This window comes from Urocitellus parryii, chromosome 1 (assembly GCF_045843805.1).
Source record: "Urocitellus parryii isolate mUroPar1 chromosome 1, mUroPar1.hap1, whole genome shotgun sequence".
In the NCBI taxonomy this organism is placed as follows: Eukaryota; Metazoa; Chordata; class Mammalia; order Rodentia; family Sciuridae; genus Urocitellus; species Urocitellus parryii.
The window spans coordinates 62672655-62692657 of NC_135531.1; the positions used below are offsets into that span (position 1 = coordinate 62672655).

General features: G+C 43.4%; 1 protein-coding gene across 1 annotated transcript in view; it reads right to left on the minus strand.

The window, feature by feature from the left end:
• Arsb (arylsulfatase B) overlaps positions 1-20003 on the minus strand; it is a 172357-nt gene that overhangs the window by 13576 nt on the left and 138778 nt on the right. The window lies entirely within an intron of this gene.

The following is a 20003-nucleotide window of genomic DNA, read 5'->3' on the forward strand; positions in this document are numbered from 1 at the left end:
ACCATGCAGTAACCATCAAACCCTGGGAATGGATTAGTTGACTGAAGCAAAGCAGAAAGCCAGAAACAGAGCACCAAGGGACAAAGAGAAGCTGTCAGCAAGTGAGGTAGAGAAGAAGAAAATAATGTGAAGAAAAAAACTGGTTAAACAGGACATCACAGAAGCCAAGAGAGCAGAGGGTTTCAGACCACAAATTAGAAGTACCAAACACTCTATCCATCAGCAGGATGGATAAGAAAGGGGCATTGGGTTTGTTGACCTCTGGGCAGAAACAATGGAGTTTCTAACTATGGAGAAACTAAGAGAGAGGCATAAACAAATATATCTTTCTCTTTTTCTTCTGAGCTGAAAGCCACCTCTGAGATAATAAAACTTTCTGATCAGACAAAAATACTCAGTCATAAGATGAATTAGCCATATGTATTGATTTGGGACATGAAAAAGGAGATTAGCAGAAAATTTTAGGGTGCATGAAGGATATCCCTATCTTACATACTATGTAGTACATTTACAGTGCTCCTAATCTGAGTAAAATCTGAAGGAGCTCAAGTTTCTAGAATGAGGTGGAAAACACAGTTCTCCACATCTGGAAAGAGTTCCAGATCTCAAGAGCTATCTTGAGAGGGGATGGAGAGTTGGTCAGTAGGGGTCCAGGTTCTCATCTCTATTGCTACAGAGCAATTCAATCTATAAGCAACAATCTGTGATGTCCACTGAATACAGCGTACTTTTCTAATTTTTGTTTGAAGGAAGTGTCTGAGGTAACAATGTAGTTTGAAAGACACAGATAAGTAATAGGCAACGGATTCACCAAATGGGGAATGCCTAAGGATACTCCTGAATTTCATGAAAGGCAACCCTGCTCTCTAGGTTGCATAAGGCATCTTCCTGACTCTGTCTAGAATAGTTTGTGATTGTACTTTTATAAAACACATTATTTTTTCTAATTATAGATCCTATTATACACATGTTGAAAAATACAGAAAAGTATGAATGGGAAAATTAAAAAAAAACTTGTAAGTTTATTAGTTGCTATTAACATTTTGGTGTATAACCAAACATTGGCGCTTTTAATTACATAATGCTTTAAAAATTTTTTTGCTGCAAATAAGAAGAGGAAGTGCAGAGAAGATAGGAAGCTTTCATGCCCAAAGAAAATAGCACGTGTGTATGGTTTGGCAAGAAATTAAGAGAGAAACTTAAATCCACCCTAATATGAAAGCAAGCAAGAACCAGTTTGGCTTCTGAAGAGGATATTGATGTACCTAAGCAATATCCAGGAAGGGCAGTTCTGGACGATGCATGTAGGTCAGAACAGAGTGATACAGGATGAAGCATACAAGGCCATCAAGAAGACAAGTACCATGTCCTGGATCTAAGGAGATAAGGGCAGGCTGCAGCTGACAAAATAGTGAAAGAGGGGAGTTCAAAAGGATTGGAATCATCCTATAAAACTTTCAGGAGCAGAATCAATAGGGAGAAGTGATAATAAAAATAAAAATTATCAATGTAATAATATTATTATTACATTGTTGAATGTAATAATGGACTATGCATTGTTTTAAGCACTTTGCATCTAATTTTTTAAAAAATATTTTTTAGTTGTAGATGGATATCATACATTTATTTTATTCATTTATTTTTATGTGGTGCTGAGGATCAGACCCAGTGCCTCACATGTGCTAGGCAAGCACTCTACCATTGAGCCACAACTTCAGCCCCTAGCTTGCATCTAATTTAATCCCTTTATAATCCACCCATCCCTCATCTTATAAATGAGGAAACGAAGGCACAGAGAGAGACTAAGGTACATGATACCATTTTGGCTCAATATACGGAATGTTTCTAATACAGCTTCCTCAGCTCTGGAAGGCCAAGTTTCCATGGGAAGGGGGATCTTCTGGCTTTAGGGGTAGAAGCAAGGGCTTGGGCTGGGAGGTGGGAAATCTCCAGCATCGGTGCAGGGGTAAACAGGATGGTCTAGGTCACCTTCTCTCTGAAACGCTGCTCAAGTGAAATGAGCTGGGCATGGGCAGAGAATGGGACTCAGGAAGATTTACTCTTCTAACCCTGGAGGAAAGCAGTGCTAGGATGGTCATGAGGGTGCAGGTAAGGACTGTGTGATGCAAGTGAGGTCCCACCACCCCTTCTCCCAGAAGGCCACGGTGCACAGCAGTACAAAGCAGGCTGCTTGGGTTCAAATCTCAGCTCCTTCACTCAGTGGCTGTGTGACTTTGAGGCCAGCTGAACCTCCTAGACCTCAGTTTCCTCATTTGTAAAATGAGGATAATAGTATGTAATTCACAATATAATATGGACTAAACGTGATGATGCATTGAAGATGTTCGGTACTAAGTCTTGAATATAGACAGTGTGATCGATGTTACTGTTATGGTTGAGATGTGAGGTGTTCCCCCAAAATGTATGTGAGACGATGCAGGAAGGTTTAGAGGTGAAATGGACTGGGTCATGACAGCCTTAACCCGACCAGTGTGTTAATCCCCTGATAAAGATTAACTGAGTGATGTTGTAGGCAGGTAGGGTGTACCTGGATAGAGGAGGTGGGTCATGGGGGGTGTGCCTTTGGGGTATATATTTTATGCCTGGTGAGTGGAGTCATCTCTCTCTGCTTCCTGGTGGGATTTCTTGAGCTATTTCCCTCCACCACACTCTTCCACCATGATGTTCTCTTCATCTTCGGCCCTAGGGAACGGAGTTGGCCATCTATAGACTGAGACTTCTGAAATTGTGAGCCCTAAAATAGACTTTTCCTCTTCTAATTGTTCTTAACAGGTCTTTGATCACAGCCGCTAAATAAATAAATAAATAAATAAATAAATAGGAACCTTTCTAAAATAGTTAGTGTTACCAGTTTTTCCCTCTTGGGCAACTTTATGAACTTCCCATGCCTCAATTCACTATCTATAAAATTAGTTTCACAATAGTCGGGGAGATAAGGCACACATATGCTCAGCATAGCGTCTGCTGTATTGTTAAACTACAGTCAACATGATCAACATTAAAGATAGTAATGTTTAATTAGTAATGGCCAATACTTATAAGCACTTAACTATGTGCTCATAAACATAAAACACTATTACTTAATCCCTGCAATATCTATATGGCATAGGTAATAGTGTCTTGCAATAATGATCATCTCTTCATTACAATAGTATTTTTTTCTTTTAATTCTATTTCCTGGATAAATTAGGCAGAAGTCACTATTTTTAAAAATTTCTTCTAATTAGTTATACATGACAATAGAATGCACTTTGGCATATCATACATATATGAAGTATAACTTCTCATTCTCTGAGAATCACACCAGTCGTATAGTCATAGATGTACATAGGGTAATAATGTCTGATTCATTCTACTTTCATTCCTACCCCCATACCCACTCCCCTCCCTTCACTACCCTCTGCCTAGTCCAAAGTAACTCTATTTTTCCCTAGCCCCCCAATCCTTATTGTGAATTAGCATCTGCATATCAGAGAAAACATTTGGCCTTTGGTTTTTTGGGATTGGCTTATTTTGCTTAGCATAATATTCTCCAGCTCCATCCATTTACCAGCAAATGCCATAATTTCATTCTTCATTAAGGCTGAGTAATATTCCACTGTGTATATATACCACATTTTCTTTATCCATTCATATGTTGAAGGACACTTAGGTTGGTTCCATAGTTTAGCTACTGTGAGTTGAGCTGCTATTAACATTGATGTGACTATGATCCTGCAGTAGGCTGATTTTAAGTCCTTTGGGTATAAACTGAGGAGTACGATAGCTGGGTCAAATGGTGGTTCCATTCCAAGTTTTATGAGGAATCTCCATACTGTTTTCCATAATAATTGCACAAATTTGCAGTCCTACCAGCAATGTATAAGTGTACCCTTTCCCCCACATCCTCACCAAAACTTATTGTTTCTTGTATTCTTGATAATTACCATTCTGACTGGAGTGAGAAGAAATCTTAGAGTAGTTTTGATTTGCATTTCTCTAATTGCTAGAGATGTTGAAAACTTTTTCATATATTTATTGATCAATTGTATTTCTTCTTCTGTGAAGTGCTTGTTCAGTTCCTTAGACCATTTATTGATTGGGTTATTTGGCTTTTTTTTGGTGTTAAGTTTTTTTAGTTGTTTATATATTCTAGAGATTAATGCTCTGTCTGGGATGTGTGTGGTAAAGATTTTCTCCCATTCTGTAGGCTCTCTCTTCATGTTATTAATTGTGTCCTTTGCTGACAAGAAGCTTTTTAGTTTGAATCCATCCCATTTATTGATTCTTGATTTTACTTCTTGCACTTTAGGAGTCTTGTAAGGAAGTCAGATCTTAAGCTGACATGGTGAAGGTTTGGGCCTACTTTTTCTTCTATTAGGTGCAGGATCTCTGTTCTAGTGCCTAAATCTTTGATCCACTTTTAATTGAGTTTCATGCATGGTGAGAGATAGGGATTTAATTTCATTTTAATTAATTTCATTTTTTATAGATTGATTTCCAATTTTCCCAGCATAATTTGTTAAATAGCTCTTTTCTCCAGTGAATATTTTTGGTGCCTTTGTCTAGTATGAGATAACTGTGGGGTAGTCTCTGTGTCTTCTATTCTGTACCATTGGTCTACATGTCTGTTTTGGTGCCATATCACTGTGTTTTTGTTACTATGGCTCTGTAGTATAGTTTAAGGTCTGGTTTTGTGATGCCTCCTGCTTCCCTCTTCTTGCTAAGCACTGCTTTGGCTATTCTGGGTCTCTTTATTTTTCCAAGCGAATTTCATGATTGCTTTTTCTATTTCTTTGAAAAATGATGTTGGCATTTTAATTGGAATTGCATTAAATCTGTTATGTGCTTTGGGTAGTATGGCCATTTTGACAATATTAATTCTGCCTATTCAGGGAGCATGGGCAGTCTTTCCATATTCCAAGGTCTTCTTCAATTTCTCTCTTTAGTGTTTTGTAGTTTTCGTTACAGAGGTCTTTCAACTCTTTTGTTAGGTTGATTCCTAAGTTTTGTTTTTTTTTTTTTTTTGAGGTTATTTCCTGAGTAAATTAGGCAGAAGTCATTATTATATCAGAAAAAATGAAATAAAACCTAACACCAAAACCCACACAGAAAACAAAACCACTTATAGGGTCTGGGTTTGGGAAGAACCTATATGTGCTCCCTCATTTATGTTCCAGAATTTGAATGGGGTTGGGGAAAATAGTGTCTGTGGATGAAAGCTATGATTTGTCACTTCAGGGTCTATTCTCTTTTCTGTCCTGTGGTTTGTGTCCTGCCACTCATTTCCACTGAGTTCTTTGTTTTTAATCATTGTTATAATCTACCAAGGTCAGTTTAAAATTTCATTCTGTTACTTCTTCTTTGCCCTTTCCTGCCAGTGTGAGGCCATCTTCAAGCTTGATGTGGACATATTTTCTTACAGTAACGCTCACTCATGTGGACCGTCAGAGACCCTCCCAATCTTTCCACAAGCTTAGTTTCAATGTGTTTTCTAATATAGAATCTTGTCAGGTGTGGTTTTAGTGAACAGGCATGATTTAGGTTTAAGTAGCAATAACCACCTTCAACTTTTGTGCTTAAAGTTTACAAAAGAATAGCCTATTTGCTTATTATGAGAATCAATTATCTCAAAGTTTACAGTAAAGTTGGATTTACTCTAAATGTTAGATTGGCTGGTCATTTCTTCCTGGTCAATCTAGTGAAACGTTCAAACAATTCTAAACTCCAAGTGAAGTTCAAGTCACTAAGGTCCTCTTTGTGCCAGTCAGTGAGAGGCCCACAGCCCAGAGCCTACCTCTCTGCATGGGACCACAGCACATTCAGTCTTAGCTGGAGAGAGGCACTTGGCCCACGTGTGGGTCCAATCTCCAGTGTGCTCATGGATTCACATGTCTAGTGACAGAGGGTTTAGGCCAAGGTGGCCCCGTCATCTTGTTGCATAGTAAGGACATACATAGCTGGGTATGAGTGTGTATAATGTTGCCTTAGCTCCTATTTTAAAAAGCATGGTGGATCTAAAAACAAAAGTTTTTCTATGAACCCCCACAACCTGAGCTGATGCTCTACTCTCCTTTCCTGCTAAATTTTTGAAGGTGGAAAAAGTCCCCCAGAAGCAGCATGGATGGCCGCCCCAGCTGGAAACTGAGAGGTGCAAACTCTTCGGAATTTAGCAGTGTCCTGCCCTATGCCACTACTATTTAGTTCTCAGAGAACTCACTGTGCATCTTCGTGGTGTTGAGAGCAATCTCTTTTTGTTGTCTTATAAACTCATTGAAGCATTCTGTTTCTTTCCATGCAAAATGAGCATACAAATACTGCTTAAGCCACAGGAGTACTGTGAGGAACAAATGAGCTCCTAGATGTAAAGACCCCAGTTACAGGTCTCTCGAATTCCCACTGCAGTTGCCATCAGACTGGGGACATAGACAAAACCAATCTACCAACCAAAAGAAATCCTTTCAGTTTAGGTTGAACCCAGGTGTGGACAGCCATCAAGGTTTAGGTGCTCCTGACCACCTAACCCTGTAACACTGTGAGGTCAGCTGCCAAGGGAAACCTAGATTAGTGAGGGGGGAAGAGAAGTTCTCCTTAAAGAAATGATGTCCAGGACGCAACTGGAGGGCTGAGTAGGCACTTGATGGTGATGATGATGGTGATGGTGATGGTGATGATGATGATGATTTGCAGGGCTGGGTAATGATGCAGGGGTTGGGGTGTAAAGTGGGAGGTGGGTGGGGGCACAGAGTTGCAGGAGGTCCCGTAGCATACATGACCTTAGACACCAGAAATAATCATTATATGGTTTTTGCTGCAATTTTAACTTCAGCATAAACATTTCTTGTGGCTTTTCGAGATATCTGACCACACTACTGGAGTCAATCCCCGCCCCCCCAATGGGAATTTGTTTCTCAGGCTCACTGTAAGCTCTCAGGGCTCTCACGGCTTCTCACTTTGCTTGCCATTAATTTTATGGGCAGGTTCCCCATTTCTGGTCTTATGCCCTGTGTAAACAACAACAACAACAACAACAAAACAGCAGGGTTCTTGGCTCAAAAAGACGATTCTAATTCAGCCAGAATTTTGGAGAAACAATGGAATGGATTCAACAGTCTTCAGATATACACCCTTGGAGTAAAATTAAAAAGTGAAGTGTTTATTGAGGCCCCAGGACTGATGCTGAGGAAGGAAAACAGAGGGCACACACTAGTGCAGCAGTGGGAGTGGCTGTGACCTGCCCTGGTGTGACAACGAAGAATCCACCAGAAGCCACGAGGGAACAACAAGGAGGAACAACGAGGGAAGTGAAAAGAAAACACCCCAAAAAAGAAGACGGGAGGTGGAGGGGAGTAAAAGGAAAGGCGAGGTGGTGGGAGGGAGGCCGGGGTGGGCGAGGAGAATGCTGGATGGGCTCGGGCACTCAGGGAGGGTGTCAGGACGGTTTCTCCTTCCACCCTTACTTATCTGCCTCTCTGCTTGTCAGACTTTTCCAAAATTAGGTGAGGACATGGGGGATGGGGGACAACAGTAGAGTGAAGCTCAGAGTTAAGTGGAGTTCAAGCATCATTTAATGCCTGACCACAAGGGGCACTTCGTAAACATCTGTTGTGTTGGGTTTTCGTTACCCAGGCTGACAGGGCTACTTGACTGCTGTAATTGCAAGGGATCGAGATCTCTGGTTTGTAGCCCAAGCCCCCTGACCAACTCTTCTAATTAATAATAATTAAACCATGGGCACTTTATTCTGTTTTCTCATGATTAAAATGAGTAACAATCTCATAGATTTTTTTTGAGGATTAAATAAGATATTACATCAAAAGTCTTTAGCAGGGTCCCTGGCACATAGTAAGCTCTCAATAAATGTCAACTATTATTTATTATTATTATTACTAAAATAGTAGTTGTTGCAATGACACAATTCAGTGACAGCAGTGTTTTTCAGACTATGTGGCCAAATCTTCCCTCCAAACAAACTCTGGGCAGTCATCCCCTTCATAAAACAGCTACAAGGAGAGCTGTCTAACCTCTCCACCTTGGGTCACCTTTAGCAGCCCCCAGAGGATCCTTTGGGCTTCACTGGCCCCAAGTGGAAGCCTGTGGCCAGGGTGCATTCTGGATGCACCCACATACATCAAGGGGGGAACGAGGGGGTCTGGGGAGCCCCAGCAGGGGGATGGGCCCACATGCCCTTTATCCTTCCTAGGTACTCCCGCTCTTTGGAACCTGCCAGCTCTGCTGGTGTGTCAACCTGGGGAAGAGTAAAACAGGGCAGCCTGACTACCATTAAAAATTCTCCTCCTTTCTGGACTCAAACCTGACTGAGGCAAGTTTTCTGTTACACCCACACTCCTTATAGAATCCTGTCTGTCCTTGGTGAAATCCTCACGATGTTAACAAGAGTGTCAGAAAAAATATACCAGACATGAAGCTAATCAGAAAAAGGCGAAGAGGAATATTACAGATGTTATTTATTACCTACAAGGGGAAAACCAAAATGCTCAAATTTTTTATATATATGCACTCCACATGACAGATTTCAAATGAATCTAAGTTTATGATTTTCAGTTTACAAAGTCAATTTCTCTGACACCTACTCACTCAGTCCATATTTGATATTTTAAAAGTCCTAGTGAAAAAAAAAAGGTGCTTTGATGTGGTTTGCTCAGCCTAGACAGAGTTCAAATGTTAATCATTATTGAATTGTGTATAATAAGTATGCGGAGAATGTGCCTGTTTTATAGGGAACGTCAACAGTTGGTTAATGTCTGACATTAGCCAGGAGTGTCAACTTAACAATGTAAACCAAAAAACAGAAAACAACCTCTCAGTGAATCCTCCACTCATGACCATGCCGGTAAATTAAGTCATGCGGGTCTGAAATGGGCTGATGGTAGAGTCTCTTATGCTTGGGGTTAAATTGCATCTTGAATAAATAACTTAAATATTGTTATTCATGTATTTATTCAACTAATTTCTATCCTGTTGATCACGACGTGTGCTAGATACTGAACTCTCAGCATGAATAAACCAGCCTAGCAGTTAATAAGAAAATAATTGTGTTCAGACTTCAAAAATTCCATAGTGCTGGAATAAACATTTGTTGCCTACATGACTAAATGCACAGAGGGCTGGGAGATTCCAAAGGAGAAGCAAACGTCCCTGGGAAGGATGTGGGAGGGTGGTGCTCCTTGAGCAAGGACCAGGTCAATGTGAAAGGCAAAGGAAGTGTTGACAAAGGCAATCCAGGCAGAAAGCTTGCTTGTCTACTTGGCATGCCCTTCTCCCTGGGCACTGTCCTCCTTTCCAGTCTCCAAGTGAGAAGATGCACACAAAGCGCTTTCCACAGTGAGTGGTACTTAGCCCAGGAAAGATGCTCTGTCAGGTTGACTGGTTCCACCTGAGCTCCTTTGTCAGCCTCCTGACCCTTCAGTGGTGCTCCAACCCTGCATTTATGGAGAGAGAATTTGCCATCTATCTCCTGTTGTTGGCCTTGGCCATGAAAATAGGCTTAACCTCTTTAGCCTGTGGTTCCTCTTCTCCTCCATGGACAATAGTTTATACAATCCCTCTGGCTCCTTTGCCTTTATATATTGCCCCCGTGAGCCACCCTGCCTTTTTGAGCCCTATGCCCAGTGCGAGGTGGAGGGCAAGGAGTCCGAGGAACACATTCTGCACCTCTGACAGCCCACAGGATAGCTTCCGTAGCAACTCCTCTCTGACGTCCCCCATCCATTGCCAAGCTGGACTTCCCAGCTGGATCCGTTCCTGCTGTAGCTGGAGAGGTAGAAACATGTGGTCGGGGAAGAGAAAAGGGAAGCAGATGGAATGCTGAAGAAATCCAACGCTGAAAGACAAAGAGGGGAAGGATCCCCCCAGAAGACAGAGAAGGAGGAGTTGGACGAGAAGAGCGAGCACCACAGAAACCAAATATTCCATGGAGAAACCCGACCAGGAGACAGGAAAGTGTGAGAGAGCAGGAATGAGAGCACAGGGCTTGGCATGGTGATGATGGGGAGAAAGCTACTGCGCAGGGCTTTAACACAGAACGCCCATGGACACATGAACTTGGGGTCCAGCGAGCTCATAACAACAAAGATAAGACAGATAGAGAGCAGAGTGTTCATTTGCTCTCATCATCCTCCAGTTAAAGTGAAAGCAGATGGGCAGTCCTGGCACGAGTGATCGTGTGCCAACTACCCTCTCCATTCTCGTCCTCACAAAAGGCTGATCTAATACAGGATGATAGCTACCCGTCGAATTCACATTTTTAGTCTGTCTCTCTCTAAATACACGTTTTTTCAAGTAATTGGTAGAGTCCGACAACAAATGGCTATAAATAGGCATTTTGTGTATATATATATAAAAAAGGAAACTAACCAAAAATATTCATCTTCAGCCTGTGATTAAGATGATGAGCATGAGGCAGGCTGAGTCGTCTGTTCTTTGGCTCCGGATGAAAGAAGAAAGACTCCCCCGCCCCCAACATGGCATTTAGTGAAATCCCAACCACAAAGCCTCACGATCCAAAACGCCTTGCTGAAGGCCGAGCTCTTCCGGCATTGTATAGTCCCTATTCCAGTGCACAGGAAAGGCCCGTCTAGGCTCTGAGCACATTTTTGGATAAGGATGAAATAATGCTTATTTAATACTTAATTTGGAAAGGGGGCCTTGCCCATGGTTCCGCCCATGATGGCTGTCAGGCAGGCCTGGTCTCTCTGGGAAGTGTAGTGATGCTGCTGTGTATCCGGAGCCCAGAAGCCCGTACTGGGGTAGCAACAGCGACAATTTCAGTTGCAGAAAACTGAAGCCAGTTGGCATTCTTCCAAGGACAGCCCTGCTGTCCACGGCCCAAACCCCAGCATGTTACATACACCCTATAATCATTGCAATGAGGGACACTGGGTGCTGCTTGCCAAAGGTAAAAAAGCAAACACTCAGGGCAACTCTTTCTAGCCTACCCTAATTCTTGGGCAGCAGCCCAGTGGAAACTAAGGATGTTTGAATTTTGGAGACACTAACGAGGTCTCACACTAACCAAAAGTCAGAATACAATCTCTCTTCCCAAAGAAAACCAGAAACACGAGACAGCATGCAGAGATGGTTTCTTTGCTCTGCCTGATTTAGAATGAAATATTAAAAAAGGGCATCAAATCTTCAGATCACTTTGGGTCTCCCACAGGCTTTTTTTTTTTTTTTTTTTTTTTTTTGCAGTGACTGGGGACCAAACCCAGGGCCTCATGCTGCTAGGCAACTGCTCTATCTCAATCTTTTAGATCAACTTTGGTTGAAAAGGTTCCGTTCCAGAGAACACCTCACATGTTCCTGAACTTGCAGATGATTTTGTAGCTTGATTGTGGAGTCCAAAAGACAGCTATCTGGAGATTTCTGAAGCCCTGGTCCTTGTACCACCCCCGTCAGGTGCCAGCTGTTAGGCATCTCACATGGTCATGAGAGGACTCACATAAGGGCAGAGTAGGAGTCTGTACTGGCCAGCGTGGTCTTCTTCTCCCTCTAACATCTTTCCAAAGCAGGTGGGAGGGACTTAACTTGAAAATTCCTCCCCTTTCCCTGATACCAGTGATGGTTTACTCCCACCCAGGGACAGTGTGTTCAGCAAAACTCCACTTCTGAACCTGCATATGGAAAACCAATTAAATGAGGAGGAAAACAAGACAGAATTGAATTTTCCATCTGACTCAAATAAGAATGTTTAGAATCAGGCAGATTTAGAAAGGAACTAAGGGGCCTGCTATCACGTTAGAGGCTCATCTTGCTAGGGGATGGTCCCCTACAGAGGTTCAGACAACAAAATGCCAAAGACAGTGTATTCAGAAAACACACATCAGTCGGTCTGATGCACTCTCCTGGCTTAGCACAGATTGTCACATGAAAAATCTTGTGAATAATAGGGAACTGGAACACAGTTGGAGCGAAGGGGAGAGGGCCAGAATCATAAGACCCAGTAGAGAAATTAGAGTTTTCAGCAAGTAATTCTGTAGCTCAAAATGACCAGGAGACAGGAGAAGAGCGTGAGGGCTCCTAACATTAACATTTGAGGGAATGCAAATGCTAAATGCATTATGCATTGTATACATATATGAAATTATAATAGTGTACTCACAAAATATGTACAAATATTATAGGTCAGTTAGGAAAATCTTGATAATATGGAAAATTTGAAAGACAGACCCCCCCCTCCTCCACCACCACCTCAGGGCAACACTCCTATACCCAGCAACCTGCTTCTTGGAGAAGAGGCTGTGAATAGGAAAGTGGAAATATCAGTAACTGAACCCCCCACAAAACCCCAGAGGTAGCCTCCTGAATAAGCAGAAAAAACAAAATAAGAAGCTGCTTAGAGGGAGTCAGTGCTACAAAACTCCAGAAACAGCTTATTTCCAGCTGTTGGGGGAGAGGGAAGGCTTCCCAGAGAAGGTAAGACTTGGGGTGAGGGTGCACACGGAGGGATCGTAGGATTCACAGAGGAAGATGGGCAGGAACAGGCCATTCTGGGCAGAGGGGGGCAGGATGAGGTGGGAATTCACCCACACTGTTTGGACTGTGGGGGACGGTTGGGCATCCTGGCTGGCTAGAGGGGGATAGGGTAAGAAGAGTTTTGAAATGATGGGTTAGGTCTGTTTCTCCACACTACATAAGTTTGAGCATTTTCTAGTAGATAATTAGAAGAAAGCAACGTGTTTTTGTTTTGTTTTGTTTTGTTTTGAGCAGGAATGAAAGACACATTTTAGAAAGATTCTGAAGAATCTAAAGATTCTGATATCCATGTTCTCTAAAGTTATTAGTTAAGCTTCTCGGATGACTTAACACTGAGAAAATGTTGCTCTATATGACAGCCAGGAATAACTGTCACTAAAAGGAGATAATCTATGCTGTAGCTACATAAATTAGCATTCTGGATCACAGCGGAAAGAAATCCACTGAACAGTCTAACTGGGCAACTACTGAATATGTCTGCATTTGGGGCAGGGAGGGAAGTGTGGATGGCCAACAGGCCAGGAAAGGTGACTGTCGGGTCTGGGAAGGTATCACTGGAAGAAGAAGGAACACACTGCTTTCTGAGGGGGATGATGCATTTGGTTTGGGCCCAGTGCCTGACATGAGCGATTGCACGTGTGGGTTTAGACAAGATGATGGATTTGCTGCAGGTGCGTCCTTGCTCAGGCTCCTTAGTGCACCAGGAATATAGCTGGAAGTGCAAGGTCCCCAGCACCTGGATCACTGTCCTTCCTGGGATCACACACTGATCACATTTCTTACTCTCCCTTGGAGTTAGGTGTATAGTTAGGTATGCAGTTAGGAATGTGAGTGCAGTCCACTACCAGACAGGCCAGGGCTCAGAAAACCCTCTTGTGCAGAGGCCTCCATGTAGATAAGATGTGACCTTGGCAGCTTGTCACAAATGGCTGAGCTGCAAGATGGAAGAAGCCGTGGTCTCCAAAGCACTACTTGGAAGAGAAACTGTCTAGATCTCAGAATGCCCATTTTGCATCCTGTGAATGAGAAATAAATATCTTTCCTGTTTGAACTAACACTTTTGGGTTTGCATTATCTTTTTTTTTTTTTTTTAAATTTCACATTGTGGGTGTATCTGCAATGAGCAGTCACTAATCCTGAGAGATAATCTCTTCCCTGGTATTTCAGTTTTATTTTGCAGATGTCTGACACTGCATATGAGCTCCTTGAAACTAACAAGCATTAGTGGCCAAAGACTTTGAAAGCCTTAGTGCACTTAGCAGTAAGCATTATCTTAACTAATCCACCATTTCTTGGGGCTCATCCCATCTGACTGCCCTCATTTAGAATGTTCTGAACACACACATTTTTTTCAGGTTTTTGGGGCACACTGAGCTCTGGTGGTCCAATCTGTTTTTTTTCCACTGCAGGAGTCTTTGAATTTGCCTTTCCCTACCCCCTTGAGAACTTTCTACAACTCTTTGCCTGGATAACTTCTTTTCCAGGTCTGGGATCAAATAACACTTTCTCAGAGCAGTCTTTCTCAATCTCCCAAATTAACCTACACCAATTCCTGTTAATCTTTCATGACACATATTAAAATTTGTAATAATGTATTTGTTTATTAAGCACCTGTCACCCTCTAAAAGTATGAGATCCCAGCAAAGCAGGGATCACGACTATTTTGTTCAGCTGTTTACTGTACACTCAGCGCCCCACACTGTGTACCTTTGATTGAGGTTACTGAATGGAGGAATGCATTAGGGCTGGATTTGAGAGTGATCTAAATAGGGACAGATGTTGAGTGGAGCCTGCAGAACAGCGGGCGGAGATGCGACCTTGGGAAACACACGCTGGGCTATAGTGTCACCTCTGGATTTCAGAGCCCCAAACAGTCAATGGAGAAGAATAAAGTTTAAAGAAAAGAAGCTAGACTGTTTCCTGTTCATGCTGGCCACAACTTTAAAAACGGATCCTGTTCTCTCCCAGTTATTGATGCAGGGTACTCACACATTTTTAGTGTGGCCTGATAGAGAGCAGGAAACCACTCATTCCTTCCATCCTCCTCTGTACAAAGGGGAGCTCAGCTCTGTGATTTCCAGTGTATATTAGGCCACAATAAAAATGTGTGAGTACTCTGCATTGACAGCTGGGAGGGAACAGGATCAGTCTTTGAGTTTGCAGCCATCATGAACCTGTGGTCCTCCTGCGGGACTCAGGGTTGACTTGGAAAGTTCTTGTGATGGGACTTAAATGGACAGGTGTCTCCTAACAACTTAACTTCAGGATCTTTTCTCCTAAATGGAGTAGAGAAGAGAGGTGGGTTGCAAGCATGAGTAAGGAATATCTAGGTCCTTATTTGGCTGTCTTCTCTCCTGTGAGTGGAACCCTTATCTAGATGTGATAAGGATGCTCCCTAGAGACACCATGAGCAGGCAGCCTGGGACCTGGGCAGAAGCACGTTTGCTGCCCCCTGGGACTCCTCTGCTCCTGAGATGCAGTTGGAGCTCCAGCTTCCAGACTGACAGCTCACTATCAAGCGCCTTCCTGTGCTCTGGAGATGGACATTTTTTACATCAACACCATTAAATCAGCCCGTCAATCAGCTGCATCCCAGTTCCCACAGAAATATAGAGTTGGTCTCCTCAACTGGAGGGCTTGGATTGGCTATCTGCTTCCCTGATTATGGCTGCTTTCCTACTTTATCTCACCCAAAACCTTCCAAAGGTTAAAATGATGCAAGTTCTAGATTGACTGGAATTCTTCCCCCATTCAATATAGAAGTTTACTCATTATTCCAACAAATATTTATTGAGCAGCTACCCTGTGCCTGGTGCTGGGGCAGGAACTGGATTTATTCCATCCAATGATGATTTACTGAGCATCTACTATGCACCTATCATGGACTGGGAACCAGGCTCCCTTGCCATCTCCTACAGACAGGAGCTTCCCGGTTAGTAAAAGGCCTGTTCAATGTTTCAATGCCCTTATCTTTCTTCCTGGGGGCATTCTGTTTAGGGAAGAGCCAGATTAGGCCCTTGGCAGTCATGGTGAGTAAAAGGTGCAGTATAAACAGAGTGCCTGAATGGCTTTCAAAGTCTTTAGCCACTAATGCTTGTTAGTTTCAAGGAGCGCATATGCAGAATCAGACATCTGCAAAATAAAACTGAAATACCAGGGAAGAGATTATCTCTCAGGATTAGTGACTGTTCACTACAGATACACCCAACATGTGAAATTAAAAAAAAAAAAAAAAAAAAGCGTTTTGCTCCAGCTCTTGGTGACTTTTTAAAAAACTAGAACTGGTTCGATTACTCTTTCTTTTCCTTGCCATTTCTTCAAACCCACCTGATCATTGATATTAAAGGGCTTCCTCGTAATCACATAAGCTTCCAAGGAAAAATGTAGAGCATAAGTTAGAGAGGAGAGGAAAGCTGGGAACAGCCCAGTTTCCGCGTGACAGAGAAGAAAGAGAAACCACTGAACTATTGTGACTTACCAAAGCTGATGAAAACAGCCAGTAGGAGGAAAAGAGGAGCTCAGAGGGATCAGGAGAAAGCTCTCGACATGGCACATAATTAATCCACTCAAACTAAAAGCCAAAGGCAGCAAGGAAAGCTATAATTACCCAAATGCTTTCAAATAGTGGATCCTGGACAGGGGACACAAATGGGTGGTTCCTACTTTAATAGAACTTAATGGATGGTGGGCACTGGCCTTTGTCTGAGGTGGTGCTGGCTGCTGTCCTCTGCCTGCCTCTGACCTCCCAGCTCACTACAAGTCTCCCTGCTCACAGACAGAGGTCCTGCAGCTGTGTCCTCCTAGGGGTGGGGGACTTCTTGCACAATGCCCAGTTTATTGTCCAAGGTCTATCGACAAGGATCCTCTAAACAAGGCCACGCCTTTTGTATTACTGGAAAAGAGAAAGAGCCCCATGGATATTTGCCACCCAGAGACCATTGGCGGAGTCTTGGGATCAGTGTCCAGGATTTCTGAGAATAATACACAGGGCTTCCTAGTAGCAGGAAGTTCCTCACCGCCTGACTCAAAGGAATGCACGCTGGGGAGTGAGGCAGACAGAGCCCCTGGCCAATGATGTTATGAATAACATCTCAGAGGGGCTGTTGAAAACACCAAAGCCTTTTCCTAATAATTGCTGAATATATAATGAGCAACAGGCTTAATCCTATTATCACACCAGATTATCTGATAGTGAGCTGCTTTCTGCATTTGCACCTACCTGTGCTGAGAAGCAGACATTATCAGTGACATGTCAGAGCAGAATTTAGTTTCGAGGGAGGTTTGCAGGCAGCTAGTGTTATATAATCAGAACCGACTCTGGTCAGTGGTTTTATACCAGGGATATGATTACGACTGAATAAGATCAGTAGGAGAACAAAATGAGACTGATAGGAAGAAATGTGTCTTTCTGTTTCTATTTATTACTTTTACTTCTAATTACTTTCCTTCCATCCATCATCTACCTTTCAAGCAACAGCATGATGCCAACTCTTCTGCTGCTTTCCACAACAATAGGAACTATTTCTGAGAAAGCAAGGCTCCCTCTGCTTGCAACAGATTTTCCTGAGTCTCTCTGACCTGACTAGAAACACAAGCAAGAAAGGGGTGCATGTGACAGTAGGTGAGGATACATTTATGGTCCACATGCCTTTGTCCTCTGATAAGGAAAGGGGCTGGAATGTCCCATGGAGCAAACCTAAATTTCCTCTCCCTCCCTCCTTCTTCTTTTCTTTTCTTTCCTTTCCTCCCTTTCTTTCCTTCTTTGCTGGGGATGGAAGCCAGGGCCTCACCCACACTAGGAAAGGGCTCTGCCCCTGAGCTACACCCCAACCCAAACTAAATTCTTGATTGTCATTGACTGAGCACCCATGCGGTTCTTCGGGCTCTGTGTGTGCTCACTCCCAGATGTGATGCCAGTGGTGACCATCTTGGTGGTGTCCCCCAAGCAAGGACCACCCAAAGGGAGCCATTCTGTAGCACTATGGAAGGGCCACACCCAGGAGAGCGCTGGGAGCTGAACCACAAAGGAACTGGAACCCCAGCCCTTCAACTTCCTGTGTAGACTTGGGGCAAATTATTCAGTTTTTCTAAAACTGACTTCACTTTTCTATAAAATGGGAATGATACTACTATGAACCTCTTGTGGGGTTTCTGTGAGGATTAGATGGCCTAATGGATGCCACATCCAGAGCCAGCAACTGGCACAAAATAGGAAATATGGCGGCCTTGTTTGGTATTGTTACAAAATCTATCCTGGATTCTCTTTCTCTCTACCCCCCGCCCCTTTTGTGTAATTTAGGAACGTGAGGAGGTGACAACTGTAAAACAAAGCCGACTGGTACTCGGAGGAAATAAAAAGCATAATAACAGTCAGTCACAGCACCCCCTGGTCAGCACAGCGATTTCATCTGAAGGGTGTCACGAGGCTGTCAATAAGCAAAGATCCTTAGGGATCATCTTCTGCATGCCACACACAGTGCCAGACCCCATCGGGGAAATAATAACCGCTTTCCTACTAATAGCTAACACCAATCGAGATGGCTCCCTTCAGAAGCTCAAGGTGAAACAAAATATGATATATGGCTCGGTCCCCCTTTGTCACAGCACTGACACTTTTGCCCTCTTTTATCCATGGGGAGACTCTTACAGCCACGTCACCCTGAGGCCTCCCTAGGTCCCAGGGAGCCGTTCCGCCCACCCTGCTTTCTGCAGATGGCCCCAGCACGTCACTCTGCATCCCCCCAGAGCCTTCCCACCTGCTGGGTTTGCCTCATTAGCCTCAGATGTCAGCCTCTCCTGGATCCTGACTTGGCCGCCTCTCTGTTCTCGGTCACGTAGGACCCTTATGGCATCTGGCGGGGGATATGGAAGACCTTAGTGACTTCCTCCAAGTCACAGCACCTAGACAGGATGCTAGATGAGATGGCTAACCCTTGTGGGCAGACACCCCCCAAACTGCCACTCCACTTCAGCAGCTGGCACGCCCACCATCGCTCCCTCTTCCACTCCCTGTCACCCCCCATTAGCAGGTCTCCTCTGCTCTCTCACCACCACGTCCACAGAAAGCTGGGCCACGATGGTGGGAAATGGGCGAGGACCAGAGAGCGAGCACAGAGCCTTCCACCTTGGGGTGTGGTGACGCAGGGGTGTTCAGGAAATAAGAGGGTGGTGGGAATGAGGCCAGTGGAAAACCCACTCTGGAAAATGTGAAGCTAATGGCCTTGAGAGCTCCTGTCTGGAGGAAGACACAACAGAAACAGTCAAGAGATGGAGTGGTTCAGTGCTGAGCCTGCTCTCCACCTTCTGTCCCCAGTGGGCTGGGGGTACCTGGGCTCGGACAGAAAAACCCATCTTTGTCATTTGGCTTCCAAGTGGATTTAGCTCTAAGGAGACATCTTCCTTTTAAAATGTTCCCAAGCCAGCTCCCCTGGGACATGGGCACAGTGAGAAGGGCACATCTCTCTTCTATAACCAGTCATTGGGGAGGCGGTGACCCCTCCCTGGAGAGGGGCAAGTGATTAATCTCAAAAGGAGCCTAAACTCAGGTTGGACACACAGACCCCGTTTCCAGGTCTCCATGCGGACACTCAGCCCTGTCTCCACCCAGGAAGGAAATCAAAGTCTTTAAAACCTGCTTGAGAAAACTTAAGCAAGAGCATTTTTAAGAAGGTGCTAAAGGGGTGGACGTGCCAATAATTTGGACCCACTTCCCTAAGTAGAGATCCTCAGAGGTGACCTTGTGCAAGGTTTCCTCTAAGAAATAAGGGAACAAAACAAAAACCAAATGATATTCTTTCCACCTTCTTTTCCACATGCTAAAACACAAAACACCCTATTATGAAAAATATCAGACAGAAACAAAAGTTGACTGAGTAGTATAATCAACACCAGTACATCCAGCTCCGACAGTCAGCAATTTGTGGCCAGTCTTATCTTTACCCTTCCCTCCCTCCCTCCTTCCTCCTTCCCATATTATCTCAAAGCAGCTCTCAGCCATCATTTCATTTGTAAATATTGCAGTATATCTCTCTAAAAGATGAAGATTCTTAAAAAAAAAAAACCTTACATAGTTACAATACAATTATGACATCAAAAGCGATTTAATGTGGAATATTACTCAGCCTTAAAGAAGAATGGAATTATGGTATTTGCTGGTAAATGGATGGAGCTGGAGAATATCATGCTTAGTGAAATAAGCCAATCCCCCCAAAAGCCAAAGGCCCAATGTTTTCTCTGATATGCAGATGATAATTCACAATAAGGGTGAGGGGAGCCAGGGAAGAATAGAGATAGTTTGGATTAGACAGAGGGAAGTGAAGGTGTTATGGGGGTATGAAGAATAGTAGAATGAATTTTGGACATTAATACCCTATGTGCATATATGACTACACGATTGGTGTAATTCTCCCTCATGTACAACCAGAAGAATGAGAAGTTATATTCCATTTATGGATGATGGGTCAAAATGCATTCTACTGTCATGTAGAACTAATTAGAACTTAAATTTT